Source organism: Tachyglossus aculeatus, chromosome X1 (assembly GCF_015852505.1).
Source record: "Tachyglossus aculeatus isolate mTacAcu1 chromosome X1, mTacAcu1.pri, whole genome shotgun sequence".
In the NCBI taxonomy this organism is placed as follows: domain Eukaryota; kingdom Metazoa; phylum Chordata; class Mammalia; order Monotremata; family Tachyglossidae; genus Tachyglossus; species Tachyglossus aculeatus.
Genome location: NC_052101.1, coordinates 132,970,823 through 132,986,255, shown reverse-complemented (window position 1 = coordinate 132,986,255; position 15,433 = coordinate 132,970,823). Strand labels below are relative to the sequence as shown.

The 15,433-nt window shown below is 46.7% G+C and overlaps 1 non-coding gene across 1 annotated transcript; it reads right to left on the bottom strand.

Moving 5' to 3' along the window:
• Window positions 1-15,050: 15,050 nt before the first annotated feature.
• On the bottom strand, window positions 15,051-15,188 carry LOC119920498. Its single transcript, XR_005448240.1, has one exon. It is a non-coding gene; the product is annotated as a small nucleolar RNA SNORA7 (small nucleolar RNA).
• Between the last annotated feature and the right edge of the window lie 245 nt (window positions 15,189-15,433).

Below are 15,433 nucleotides of genomic sequence, written 5' to 3'. Positions count from 1 at the left end.
CTTTCACAGGTCAACATTCCTAGGGTGTTGTAGTTCTCAGGCCCCAGGCCCGGCTGGAATTTGGAATGAAGCTGTGGCTTGTTGGCACTGACGCTGTCTGAAATTTCCAAACCACAAGAATCCCGCCAGTTAGGTACCCTGGAGTGGGAAATCAGATCCTTTGTCAGTCCATTTTTCCTGGAAAGACTGGTTCCAATTAAAACTGGGAACACTATGGAGGTTCTTTTTTTCAGCTGGTTGGCAAGCTTTTTGTTAGTGAAGTTAGAACGGGACTTTAGGGGCTCTAAAGCAAGAGTTTCATAAGGGGCCCTAGAACATGCTGGTGGTATTTGTTAAATGCTTACTATGTGCTGAGCACTGTTCTAAGTGCTGGGGTATCTACAAGGTAATCAGGTTGTCCCATGTGGGGCTCATGGTCTTAATCCACATTTTACTGATGAGGTAACTGAGGCACAGAGAAGTCAAGTGACTTACCCAAGGTCACACAGCCAGCAAGTGGAGGAGGAGGCATTAGAACCCATGACCTTTGATTCCCAAGCTTGGACTCTTTCCATTAAGCCTAATAAGAAGTTCTAGGACAATTGGCTGGGGGGAGTTTCTGGGTTCTGGAGCAATAGTGTGAATAGGAAAAAGGGATTTTCTCGAGGCCTGGCGGTATTAAGGGGTCAGAGGCAAAATTGGAGAAGCAGGCCACCCTGCTGCCAGACCTAGTGAAAAGAGCATGGGTCTGGACATCAGAGGAGTTGAGTTCTAATCCTGACTCCTCCACCTGTTGCTGTGTGACCCTAGGAAAGTCACTTCACTTTTCTGGGCCTCAGGTCCCTCATCTGTAAAATGGGTATAAAATACCTGTTCTCCCTCCTTCTTAGACTGGGAGCCCCATGTGGGACAGGGATTGTGTCCAACCTAATTAGCTTGTATCTACCCCAGCAGTTAGTACAGTGTATGGCACCTAGTGAGTGCTTAACGAGCACCATAAAAAAAAATGAGGGACAAAGGAATCCAAGGAATCAAAACAGAAAGTGCAATCAGTAACTTCAGAGAAGCAGCGTGGCTCAGTGGAAAGAGCACGGGCTTTGGAGTCAGTGGTCATGGGTTCAAATCCTGACTCTGCCACTTGTCAGCTGTGTGACTTTGGGCAAGTCACTTAACTTCCCTGGGCCTCAGTTACCTCATCTGCAAAATGGGGATTAAGACTGTAAGCCCCCCATGGGACAACCTGCTCACCTTGTAACCTCTCCAGTGCTTGGAACAGTGCTTTGCACATAGTAAGCGCTTAATAAATGCCAATATTATTATTATTGTCTTTTTTTGTATGGCCTTCACAGAGGCAGGAATCCAGAATCCCAGGCTGGATGAAAATGGCGTGCTTGAACCACAGGCATTTTTCTGCAGACAGAGGGAAAAATCCCGACAGACAAAGCATCCTATCTTTTGTAAAGGGCATGGAAGTCAGAAGACCTGAGTTCTAATCCTGACTCCACCACCTGTCTGCTGTGTGACTGTAGGCAAGTCACTTCACTTCTCTGTGCCTCAGTTCCCTTATGGGCAAAATGGGGGCTCAATATCTGTCCTCCCCTGTTTCTTTTCTCCTTCTCAATTCTGATGGTGCACAGCCCAGGCTGTGGCGGAGGGAGGGTGGAGACCTCCTTTTCTCAGCCCCAAGATGGCTTTCAGAGATCGATTCATTTACTCATTCATTCAGTCATATTTATTGAGCACTTACTGTGTGCTAAGCACTGTACTAAGCACTAGGAAGGTACAATTCAGCAATAAAGAGAGACAATTCCTGCCCATACCGGGCTTACAGTCTAGAAGGGGGGAGACAGACATCAAATCAAGTAAACAGGCATCAGTACAAATAAATAGAATTTTAGATATATACATGTATACATAAGTGCTGTGGGGCAGGGAGAGGCAGGGAAGGGCAAAGGGAGTGAGTTGAGGTGACACAGAAGGGAGGGGGAGCTAAGGAAAAGGGGGGCTTAGTTTGGGAAGGCTTCTCGGAGGAGGTGAGCCTTCAATAGGGCTTTGAAAGGGGGAAGAGTGATTGGCGGATTTGAGGAGGTAGGGCATTCCAGGCCAGAGGTAGGATGTGGGTCAGAGGTCGATGGCGGGACAGACGAGAACAGGGTCCAGTGAGAAGGTTAGCAGCACCAGAGGAATGGAGTGTGTGGGCTGGGATGTAGGAGAGAAGGGAAGTGAGGTAAGAAAGGGCAAGGTGATGGAGAGCTTTGAAGCCAGTAGTGAGGAGTTTTTGTTTGATATGGAGGTTGATAGGCAACCAATGGAGATTTGTGAGGAGGGGGTTCACTTGTCCAGAATGTTTCTACAGAAAGATAATTCTGGCAGCAAGGGGAAGTATGAACTGAAGTGGGGAGAGAGAGGAGGTTTAGAGGTCAGAAAGGAGCCTGATGTAGTAATCAAGTGGGGATAGGATGAGTGACTGTACTAACATGGTAGTGGTTTGGATGGAGAGGAAAAGACGGATCTTGGCGATGTTGTGAAGGTTAAGACCAGCAGGATTTGGTGACGGATTGGATATGTGGGGTGAATAAGAGAGCAGGGTAAGGGTGACATCAAGGTTGCAGGTTTGTGAGATGGGAAGGGTGGTAGTGCCATCCATGATGAGGGGAAAGTTTGGGAGAGGACAGGGTTTGGGAGGAAATATAAGGAGATCTCTCTTGGACATGTTGAGTATTAGGTAATGATAATAATAATAATGATAATAATAATAATAACAGTATTTGTTAAACGCTTACTATGTGCCAAGCACTGTTCGAAGCACTGGGGTAGATAAAAGGTAATCAGGTTGTCCCACATGGGGCTCAGAGTTTTAACCCCCCTTTTACAAATGAGGTAACTGAGGCACAGAGAAGTTAAGTGACTTGCCCAAAGTCACACAGCTAACAAGTGGCGTAGTCGGGATTAGGACCCATGACCTCTGACTCTGGCTATTTCCACTAAGCCAAGCTGCTTCTGTACCCAAGTAGAGATGTCCTGAAGGCAGGAAGACTTGAGAGCCTGAAGGGAGGGAGAGAGACTGGGGAGGAGATATAGATGTATATGAAATGCCCTCCCTCCTCACATCCTCCAAGCTAGCTCTCTTCCTTTCTTCAAAGCCCTACAGAGAGCTCACCTCCTCCAGGAGGCCTCCCCAGACTGAGCCCCGTCGTTCCTCTCTTCCTCCCCATCCCCCCACCCTGCCTCCTTCCCCTCCCCACAGCACCTGTATATATGTTTGTACAGATTTATTACTCTATTTTACTTGTACATATTTACTATTCTATTTATTTTGTTAATGATGTGCATCTAGCTTTACTTCTATTTATTCTGATGACTTGACACCTGTCCACATGTTTTTGTTTTGTTGTCTGTCTCCCCCTTCTAGACTGTGAGCCCGTTGTTGGGTACGGACCGTCTCTATATGTTGCCAACTTGTACTTACCAAGCGTTTAGTACAGTGCTCTGCACACAGTAAGTGCTCAATAAATACGACTGACTGAATGAATGAATATAGATTTGGGTGTTATCGGCATAGAGATGAAAGTTGAAGCCGTGGGAGCGGATGAGTTCTCCAAGGGAGGGATTGTAGATGGACAATAGAAGGGGACCATGAATTGAACCTTGAGGCCTACAGTTAGGGGATGGGAAGGGGAGGAGGAGCCTGCGAAGGAGACTGAGAATGAACTGCTAGGGAGATGGGAGGAGAACCAGGAGAGCCCTCCCAGCCCCTCTCTGCCAGCGTTTTTATCCTGGATTGCTCTGGCCCAGCTCCAGGGCACTGATAGAAAGCAGATTTCCCTCGGGACGTTGGGGGGGGGGGGGGGGGGCGGGCGGCGTCGACCTTTTACACCTCAGATCTCAGATCACCTGTATCACCTAAATGCCAGGTTTTCAAAGGGATAGTGGCCCATTCAAACAAGGCTTTTCATATTCTAGACTGTGAGCCCACTGTTGGGTAGGGACCATCTCTATAGTTGCCAACTTGTACTTCCCAAGCGTTTAGTACAGTGCTCTGCACACAGTAAGCGCTCAGTAAATACGATTGAATGAATGAATGAATATTCTGCTTCTTTGAGAAAAATACCTGGTTCCCACAGCCTCGGGCGTCTGGTTTCTTAACCAGCGCATAAACCCGGACTTGCCGCTTTCCCCGGAGACTTTGAAAAGGTCTTTCTAAATCCAAGAGTTGAAGAGGCCTTTCCTTTCAGGAATCACTAGGCCCTTTAACCTTTGGAAATTGCATAGGGGGGACGTACAAGTTCCAAAGGCAAACTCACAATTTGAAGAGGAGGGAGAACAGGGATTTGAATTCCCCTTTATTCAGCTGAGAGAACTGAGATCCAGAGAAGTAAAGTGATTTGCCCAAGGTCACCCAGAGCCAGGATTAGAACCTCTGGCCTCTGGGCCGGTGCTTCATCTACTAGGCCATGCTGCTTCAACTATTCCTGATCACATTGTGTGCCCGGCACCGTCTGCGCTTCTGCTTCCCTGGCACTAGAGTCCCTGCCATAGTGCTGTGAGACCTGCACTTTTCTGGGCATTCTACTGGGGAGTAGGCTTCATCTGCCAAATTAGGATGTTGAAGAGCTAAACAAAATGAAACCTATGAGCAGTTGGTGTGCAACGAGTTAGCAGTACAATTAAAACACATGTTGGCGTCACTTCATTGTGAATAATGGTTTAGAATAGCACATAAACACACATGAAACCATCTCCCCGCCCCCCTCCCACCCTCCCCCCAGCACACACCCTTGGGCTCAAGATCCATATTTGGTTCCAAAAAGAGTCCGAGGTTACCAAGTCCAGCTCTGCTCTGGGGTGTAGATTACGGCTTTCGGTCAGTCCTGAGAATGCTATTACAGAGACACTAATACTTAATTCCCTCTAAGGCTAAATTTTCAGCTTCATTTGCCCATTGCCTGCCTTGGTTGCTTCCAGTGAATAACCTAAACGTTCCCACTTCTTGACGTGTCTTGGAATGCCTTGCAGAAGTGGGAGGGAGAAATGGATTTGAGGCTCTTCTCCTCTTTCTAATAACCATAACAAAAATAATGATAATAATAATAATAACTGTGGTATTTTTTAAGTGCTTACATCGTCCAAACATTGTATTAAGCCCTCAGTTGATAGTAGGTGAAGTATTTATGAAACACTCACCATGTGCAAGCCTGGGAGAGAATATACAGGTTGGAATTAGAGGCTAATCAAGTTGGACACAGTCTCCATCCCACACAGGGCTAACGGTCTAAGTGGTAGGGAGAACGGGTATTTCATCTCCATTTTACCTGTTTACTTGTTTCCTGTTTACTTGTTTTTATGTCTGTCTCCCCCTTCTAGACTGGGAGCCCGATGTGGGCAGGAATTGTCTCTGTTGCTGAATTGTACTTAGTACAGTGCTCTGCACCCAGTAAGCACTCAATAAATACAATTGAATGAATTAAGGAAACTGATTTCCTTAATCAGAGAAGGTAAGGGGGCTTGCCCAAGATAATAATAATGATGGCATTTATTAAGCACTTACTATGTGCAGAGCACTGTTCTAAGTGCTGGGGAGGTTACAAGGTGATCAGGTTGTCCCACGTGGGGCTCACAGTCTTCATCCCCATTTTACAGATGAGGGAGCTGAGGCCCAGGGAAGTGAAGTGACTTGCCCAAAGTCACACAGCTGACAATTGGCAGAGCCGAGATTTGAACCTCTGACCTCTGACTCCAAAGCCATGGTTCTTTCCACTGAGCCACGCTGCTTCTCAAGATCACACAAGAAGACTCCTTCTCTGCTCCCCTCTTTGATCACCTTTCTATCCCCATCTCTTCCCCCCACTCTCTACCACCTTGTAGTAGAAATGATAATAGTAGTAGTAGTAGTAGTAGTAGTAGCAGCAAAAGTAGTGGTAGGTGTGGTGCACATCAGTATGTGCTTGGGAAGTACAGAATAAAAACATGACAGGTTCCCTGCTCACAAGGAGCTTACACTCTAATGGTGGAGGCAGACACAAAAGTCTTTACAAGTCAAATGATTAAAATCAATAGTAATAACTAAGTACCAGTGTATACATTAGTGCTAAGAAGGATGTAAATCAGTATGCAAGTGCTAGAAGTTAGCTGAATGGATACTATAATAATAACAATAATAATTATGGTATTTGTTAAGCACTTACTATGTGCCAAGCACTCTTCTATGTGCTGGGTAGATACTAGGTAATCAGGTTGGAAGTAGTCCCTGTCCCACATGGGTCTCACAGTCTTAATCCCCATTTTACAGATGAGTTAACTGAGGCACAGAGAAGTGAAGTGATTTGCCCAAGGTCACACAGCAGACAAGTGGCAGAGCCGGGATTAGAACCCATGTCCTCTGACTACCAAGCCCATGCTCTTTCCACTAAGCCACACTGTTTCATTACAGTATAGTACCTGGCACATAGTAAGCGCTTAACAAATACCATCATGCCACTTCCCCAGCTCCTGACGTGCTCTGTGTATGCCTGGCTGTGGGAATGAAAGCGGCTGCGGTTCCCTCTTTGACCCTCCCCACCCCAGCCATAGAAAATAACCAGTTAAACTCTGACTTCCTTCCTGCCACTGAAGGCCCCCATTGCTGACATGTTCTGGGCAGGCCAGGCTGTGGGGACAGGAGCTGCTACCATGCACTCTCGGCATTCCCCTCACCAGATAGGCGGCCATGCCGCCTCCCTGGGAATGGGCTCCAGCTCCTCCTCTGCCCCATCTAGGAGACTCTATCCCGCTTTGCCTTCCACCAGCCCGGCAGGAAAGAGCACAGCCCCAGAGCACAAAGCTGCCACAAAACCCCGGGAAGCCTGGAGCGGTCCCTGTGGCTACAGGGGTTCCCTGGACTCTAAGCCACGAAGGGCCTGAAACTCTGCTCCTCGAGTCAGAGCAATCAATCAATCAATCGTATTAATTGAGTGCTTACTGTGTGCAGAACACTGTACTAAACGCTTGGGAAGTACAAGCCGGCAACTTGCCCAAAGTCACCCAGCTGACTATTGGTGGAGCCGGGATTCGAACCCACAGCCTCTGCCTCCAAAGCCCGGGCTCTTTCCACTGAGCCACGCTGCAGCCTCCCCGTAGGTTGCAGAGCAACCTACTGATCTGTGTTTTATTTTTAGCTGTTTCTGTCTTTTATGTTGTTTTAGGGCTTGATTGTCTCATTGCTCCCAGTGTATCTGTCTCCAGTCCTTTCCCTAAACTTCTATTCCTAGATCGAGAGGGGCGCCGTGTCTAATTTCCTCCTGCTGATTCTCTCCTAACACTTAATACAGTGCTCTGGTCACAGTAAGCACTTAATACTTTCCTACTACTACTACTACTAGAACTACTACTACTACCAGTACTGCTACTAGTACTACCTCTAGACTGTAAGCTCCTTGTGGGCAGGGAATGTGTCTGTTTATTGCTAAATTGTACTCTCCCAAGCGCTTAGCACAGTGCTCTGTACACAGTAAATACGATCTACTGACCAGTACTACTATTACTACTACTACTGACAGTGTGAGCGAGAGGATGGAGGCAGGAGAGTTGAGAGTGAGGTACAGCTAGAAGGTGAGCTTGGTAGGAGCAAAGACTGCAAATTGGGGAATAGCAGCTAAGTTTGAAGATATGGACCCTACCCTACCCTACCAAGTGCTTAGTACAGTGCTCTGCACACAGTAAGGGCTCAATAAATATGAATGAATCAATCAATCGTTTCTGTTTCTGTTTCTGTCTTTTATGTTGTTTTAGGGCTTGATTGTCTCATTGCTCCCAGTGTATCTGTCTCCAGTCCTTTCCCTAAACTTCTATTCCTAGATCGAGAGGGGCGCCGTGTCTAATTTCCTCCTGCTGATTCTCTCCTAACACTTAATACAGTGCTCTGGTCACAGTAAGCACTTAATACTTTCCTACTACTACTACTACTAGAACTACTACTACTACCAGTACTGCTACTAGTACTACCTCTAGACTGTAAGCTCCTTGTGGGCAGGGAATGTGTCTGTTTATTGCTAAATTGTACTCTGTGTTGTCTGTGTATTGCTAAATTGTTATTATTATTATTATTATTATTACTGTGTGCAGAGCACTGTACTAAGCGCTTGGGAACTACAAGTTGGCAACATATAGAGACAGTCCCTACCCAGCAGTGGGCTCACAGTCTAAAAGGGGGGAGACAGAGAACAAAACCAAACATACTAACAAAATAAAATAAATAGAATAGATATGTACAAGTAAAATAAATAAATAAATAGAGTAATAAATATGTACAAACATATATACATATATACAGGTGCTGTGGGGAAAGGAAGGAGGTAAGATGAGGGGGATGGAGAAGGGGATGAGGGGGAGAGGAAGGAAGGGGCTCAGTCTGGGAAGGCCTCCTGGAGGAGGTGAGCTCTCAGTAGGGCCTTGAATGGAGGAAGAGAGCTAGCTTGGCGGATGGGTCTCGAGGAGGAGACAGATATGAAAATAAATACATAACAGATACGTCCATAAGTGAGAAGCAGCGTGGCTTAGTGACCAGAGCACGGGCTTGGGAGTCAGAGGTCGTGGGTTCTAATTCCGGCTCCGCCACTGTGTGACTTTGGGCAAGTCACTTAACTTCTCTTTGCCTCAGTTACCCCATCTGCAAAATGGGGATTGAGGCTGTGAGTCCCACGTGGGACAACCTGATTACCTTGTATCTACCCCAGCTCTTAGAACAGTTCTTGGCACATAGTAAATGCTTAACAAATACCATAATTATTATTATTTTATTATTATTAAGTGTTACGGGGCTGAGGGAGGGGTGAATACCATGTCCAAAGGGTACAGATCCAAATGCTAGATGACACAGTGCCCTGCACACAGCGAACTCTCAATGAATACTCTTTCAGCCCAACTTGAATAGTAATTTCTGTTGGTCTGAGAGAACTTCCGGAGATCATCAATACCTTTTTTATTTTAAGATGGTGTTTTTTAAGCACTTATTGTGTGTCGGGCACTGTACTAAGTGTTGGGTTCGATATAAGATAAAGACAAAAGAGATTTTCTTCTGGAAAGTAGTTTTCTGTTGGCTGGTGGAGCAGAGGGGAAAGGATGGAAAAGGAGGTAGAAGCTGACACAATATTTATTATGATATTGGCCAAATCATTAGAATTAAAATGTTTTTGTCTTCTTTCCTTTTCTTCCTACTCTTAATGAGCCGCAGAATAATAATAATAATAATAATGATGGCATTTGTTAAGCGCTTACTATGTGCAAAGCACTGTTCTAAGTGCTGGGGAGGTTACAAGGTGATCAGGTTGTCCCACGGGGGGCTCACAGTTTTAATCCTCATTTTACAGATGAGGTAACTGAGGCACAAAGAAGTTAAGTGACTTGCCCAAAGTCACACAGCTGACGGTTGGCGGAACTGGGATTTGAACCTATGACCTGTGACTCCAAAGCCCGTGCCCTTTCCACTGAGCCAAGCTGCAGGGAAAAGAATACATTTCCCTGCCTTGGTGAGCAATCTGGGGTAAGTCTCTAAAGGTTATCTTTCTCAAGTGCTCGCTATGCACTAAGCACTGTGCTAAGCACTGGGATAGATACAGGGTAATGTGATCGGACACAATCCCTGCCCCACGAGGAGTTCACAATCTAAGGGGAGAGAGGGAGAACAGTGATTGAAAACCCATTTTCCAGATCAGGCAGAGAGCAGTTAAGTCCAGGGTTACTCTCTCTAACTTCCATTTGGGTCCAAATGCTATCTCCCAACCTATTTCCCCAGCCTATTCTATCACTGACCTTCGGAGACAGAGCCATGTACTGCGGGTGGACTTTCTGGGGGTGAGAGTGAGACGGAGATGGAGGGGAGGTCTGCAGTCCCACGGCCGACGATCCCTGCCCCCTCATCGGGCGACCTGGCTGGGCAGGACACTGCGAGCAGAGCTGTTACAAGAGGTTCCAGGTGATTTTTAACGGTTTTCCTCTGGCTTCCTAAATCATTCTGCCTCAAGCTGAATTTTTTTCATAGTATTTGTTAAGCTCTTACTATGTGCCAGACAATGTACTAAGGGCTGGGGTAGATGCCTAATCCTGGCACTGCCACTTGTCTGCTGTGTGACTTTTGGCAAATCCAGTGTGGCCCAGTGGCAAGAGCACAGGCTTGGGAGTCAGAGGTCATGGGTTCTAATCCTGGCTCTGCCACTTGTCAGCTGTGTGACTTTGGGCAAGTCACTTAACTTCTCTGTGCCTCAGTTCCCTCATCTGGAAAATGGGGATTAAGACTGTGAGCCCCACGTGGGGCAACCTTGATTACCTTGTATCCCCCCCAGCGTTTAGATCAGTGCTTGGCACATAGTAAGCGCTTAACAAATACCAACATTATTATTATTATTATTATTCATTTCTCTGGGCCTCAGTTACCTCATCTGTAAAATGGGGATTAAGACTGTGACTGTGCCCGACCCGATCGTCTTGTATCCGCTCCAGTGCTTAGTATAGTGCCTGGCATAGTAAGTGCTTAAAAATACTGCAATTATTATTATTATAATTATTATAATTATTATAATCATCATTATTTAGTTTGGTGCTCTGCACACAGTAAGCCCTCAATAAATATCATTGATTGATTGATTGATGAGCTCACAACCTGCTTATCATCTGCTCACGAGGCCCGGCTGCTTCCCATTAACACAAGTGGAGGCAATCATTCAGTCTTATTTGTTGAGCGCTTACTATGTGCCAAGCACTGTCCTAAGCGCTTGCAAAATTACAATATAATGATAAACAGACATGTTCCCTGTCCACAACAAGCAATCACACCCTCAGCTGGAGTGGTCTGGACATGTTCTCTGGGAGAACCCGCCTCCCCTCCTGAAATAGTTCGAGACCAACAAAATTGAAGAAATGGGAGTTTTCACCCCACCCCTACATCCCTAGGCCCCCCACCCTCTGCAGCTCTGCTCCCCCCTGACCCCACTATGTCATGCTCTCCCTAGCCCTCTGTCACCCTGCTCTCTTTCCCTCCATGGACCGGCTCTCCCTTTCCCTGCTGGGAACACTGTAATGAAGAGGCGGACACAGACAGACTTGGCCAGCACTGGGCAGGCCTATCTATAAGAATTCTTCCTGCCAACCCGGAATAAATAATGAGCCAAACTGTCTTTCTCCAGACAGCATTCCCGTCCCACCACATCAGGAAAACTTCCTGAAGGCCTGTGCCAGAGAAGAGAATTTCTGCTGACTCCGACTCCGTGTCACCCTTCCCCCGCAGATCACGTTTGCCAAGAACAAATTTGGATCAGACATACGTGGAGGCCTGGTGGAAAAGAGCAAGGATCCCAATTTAGGCTATATTACTCTTTGGGAAGGCCTCCTGCATGACACCACCACATTTTCAAGGAAGAAGTCCTGGCTGAATGGTTCCTGACGTTTGTGTGTGTGTTTGTGTGTCTGTGTGAGCATGAGCACCTACACACATGTGTGTGCACAATACACACACACACACACACACACACACACAAGCACAAGCTGGGGCTCTGGAGTCAGGGTAGATTGAATGCAATGCTGAAGGCAACTCTGGTCCACTCTGACCACCAACTCTTCTCGCTCCCTGGTTCCTTCTCACCCATTGAACGCCGATGGGGCCTTGGCCTGCAGCTCCAGGTTCAGAGTGCATAAGACCTCGGGACAGGACACTTTGGGGGTTCAGGACTTTCTCCCCAGGAGTCCCTGATGCCTCACAGATGATCTTCCTCTCTGGCTGCAGAGAGCAGGCAGGGGAACAGGGAACTCCAGTCAGCTTTCAGCCGCCTCCTCCCTCTACCCTTGGATCACAGCCTTAGGGCCACATCTTCCTCCTCCCAACATCATCATCGTCATATCATTTATTGAAAGCCTAAAAAGAGTAAGAACACAAATGCAAATGATGAAAAAAAAGGAAGCAAGGACATGAATAATGATCAGCTCTAAACGAGTGCCAAGGGTAGCAATTAGTCAGTGACACAAGCAGGGAAGTAGCCACCATCTCCTCTGCACTTGGCTGTGTACTCCTTAACCACTTTGATATTCACTCCAGTGCCACGGGGATGATGTCCATATCCTTTTAAGAGAAGCAACGTGGCTCAGTGGAAAGAGCCCGGGCTTGGGATTCAGAGGTCACGGGTTCTAATACCGGCTCTGCCACTTGTCGGCTGTGTGACTTTGGGCAAGTCACTTCACTTCTCTGGGCCTCAGGTCCCTCATCTGTAAAAGGGGGATGAAGACTGTGAGCCCCACGTGGGACAACCTGATTACCTTGTATCCCCCCAGAGCTTAGAACAGTGCTTGGCACATAGTAAGTGCTTAACAAATGCCATCATTATTATTATCCTTCTACCCTGCTATTTCCCCCATCTGGAATTTACTTAAATTTCTGTCTCCCCCATGGACTGTAAGCTCCTTGTGGGCAAGGACTGTGTCTACCAACCAACTCTATGACACTGTACTCTGCCATGCACTGAGTACAGTACTCTGCACACAGTAAGCGCTCGATAAAAACTACTGATTGATCAAGTGATTAGTCAGGGAAGGCCTCCTGGAGGAAGTTGGACTTTTAAAAGCTCTGACTTTTATTTTAGCAGAGGCCCCTCAAACTCAGAAAAGCGTCAGTACAGCCTCCTTGGCTGACACCACTTCCTCCCTTTGCCCAAATCCAGGAGGGAGGGAGAGGCACGAGGCAGTGTGGCCTGGTAGAAAGAATAGGCCTCTTGGAGTCAGAAGACCTAGGTTCTAGTCCCGGCTCTGCCATTGGCTTGCTATGTGACCTTGGCCAAACAATAATAATAATAATAATAATAATAACAATAGCATTTGTTAAGCACTTACTATTTGCAAAGCACTGTTCTAAGCGCTGGAGAGGATACAAGGTGATCAGGTTGTCCCACATGGGGCTCACAGTCTTAATCCCCATTTTACAGTTGAGGGAACTGAGACACAGAGAAATGAAGTGTCACACAGTCACACGGCTGACAATTGGCGGAGCCGGGATTTGAACCCATGATCTCTGACTCCCAAGCCCGTGCTCTTTCCATTGAGCCATGCTGCTTCTCTAATCATTTTACCTCTCTGGGCCTCTGTTTCATCATTCCTTAACCAGACTGTCTCAGAGGGTGGGACAGGGACGGGGTCCAATCTGATCATCTCGCATCTCTCCCAGTGATCAGTGAAGATTTGGCCCTTACGATGTGCTCAGTAAATGCAGTCATTATGAGGAAAATGGGTCTCTCAGGTATCGGGCTCTGGTTCTGAATACTTTCAGAGAGCACCGGAAGCTGTTTAGGGAAAGTGCCACACGCTCTTTCCAAATCCCAAACTTCACGAAGTTCTGCACATGAAGTATTTTGTTTTATGGTATTTGTTAGGCACTTACTATGTGCCAGGCACTGTCTACCCCCTTCCCCACTCCACAGCACTTGTGTATATAAGTACATATTTATTATTCTATTTATTTTATTAATGATGCATATATAACTATAATTAGATTTATTTATATTGATGCTATTGATGCCTGTCTACTTGTTTTGTTGTCTGTCTCCCCACTTCTAGACTGTGAGCCTGTTGTCAGGTAGGGATTGTCTCTGTTGCTGAATTGTACTTTCCAAGCACTTAGTGCTCGGCACATAGTAAGTGCTTAACAAGTACTATTATTATTATTACTATTACTCTGCACACAGTAAGCGTTCAATAAATACAACTGAATGAATGAATCTAGTCCAGTGCACTGCATCAAGTGGGAGTTCAATAAATACTACTACTACTACTGCTACAATTCTGCTCCTCGTCCTCCTCCTCCTCCTTCTCTTATTCTTCTTTCTCTTCCTCCTCCCCTTCATCCTCATCCTCCTTCTACTACTACTGCCAAAAACCCTCCCACTGGATTAGATCGAGTCGTGAGCAACTCTGGACACAGCTCCTTTTTGGAGGGCATCAACAGGTGTGCGAGACACAGAATTCCTTTTTCTTATTTATCTGCAACTGTGACAGATCCTTTCACATTTGTCAGGGGAGCATTTATCTGTGACAGACACACCAAATAAAGGGGAACCAGCAGGCCGGAAAATCCCCTGAACCCAAAATCGCTTCGATCCTTTCCCCTCCCCCAATTTTCCTGCTTGGCCACTTGAAGGCAGGACAGTTGGAACAGTTTTTGTGATTTGATTATTTTCCCCTTCGACTTAAGGTACCCAGCACATGTAGCACAACTGGTATTATTTCTAGCTGCATATTTGCATATCAAAGGGTGACATTTCCAAACCTATTCTAGACCCTGAGTTGGGGATTTGAGAATCACTTTGCCATATGTGAGAGGAGAGGAGACTATGCAGAGAGGCACCTCTCTGACCATTTAGCAAGCAGGCATTGCAGAGAAGCAGGGTGGTTTAGTGGAAAAGCTTGGGGTTTCCTTTCATTCATTCATTCAATCATATTTATTGAGCGCTTACTGTGTTCAGAGTACTGTACTAAGAACTTGGAAAGTACAATTTGGCAACAGAGACAATCCTTACCCAACAACGAGCTCACAGTCTAGAAGGGGAGGACAGACAACAAAACAAAACAAGTAGACAGGCATCACTAGCATAATAGCATAGTTTCCAGGGTTCTAATCCCAGCTTTGCCACTTACTTGCTGTGTGACCTTGGGTAAGCTGCTTAAGTACTCTGGGCCTCAATTTCTTCAACTGTAAAAGTGAGGATTCAGTACCCATTCTCCCACTTCCTTAGTCTGCGAGCCCCATGAGGGACAGGGACGGTGTCTGATTTGATGATCTGGTATCTACCCCAGCCCTCAGAACTGCGCTTGACACAGAGTAAGCGCTGAACAAATCTTGTCTTATGCTGTTGAGTTGTCTCCGACCCATAGTGACACCATGGACACATCTCTCCCAGAATGCCTCACCTCCATCTGCAATTGTTCTGGTAGTGTATCCATTGAGTTTTCTTGGTAAAAATACAGAAGCGGTTAACCATTGCCTCCTTCCGTGCAATAAGCTTGAGTCTCCGCCCTCGATTCTCTCCCATGCCACTGCTGCCCTGCACAAGATAATTTTGACCTGTAGCAGATTGCCTTCCACTTGCTAGCCAATGGCCAAGCTAGGAATGGAATGGGTATGCCTCTGCTTGACTCTCCTTCCTGTAGTCGAGACTGGTAGAGTACTGGAAACTCTCCAGCTGTGACCTTGAGAGGGGGACTGAACAAATTCCAGTGGCAAAAAAAAAAAGGGTGGCTGTGGCTGGGTGAGGTCTGGGGTCCTGGTGCCGGCGTCGGGTGTTGACACTGTCCTGGAGTAATTTCATGCTCTGCTTCTTCCATGGCCTCCTGAGCCCTCCAGTCAACATTGGCTTCTTCCTTCCCAGATACCGCCTGTCTCGCTTTGCCTTTGAGCCCAAGCAGTTGCTGCAATGTACTGGAGATAAAGATGATCTCTGCCCTG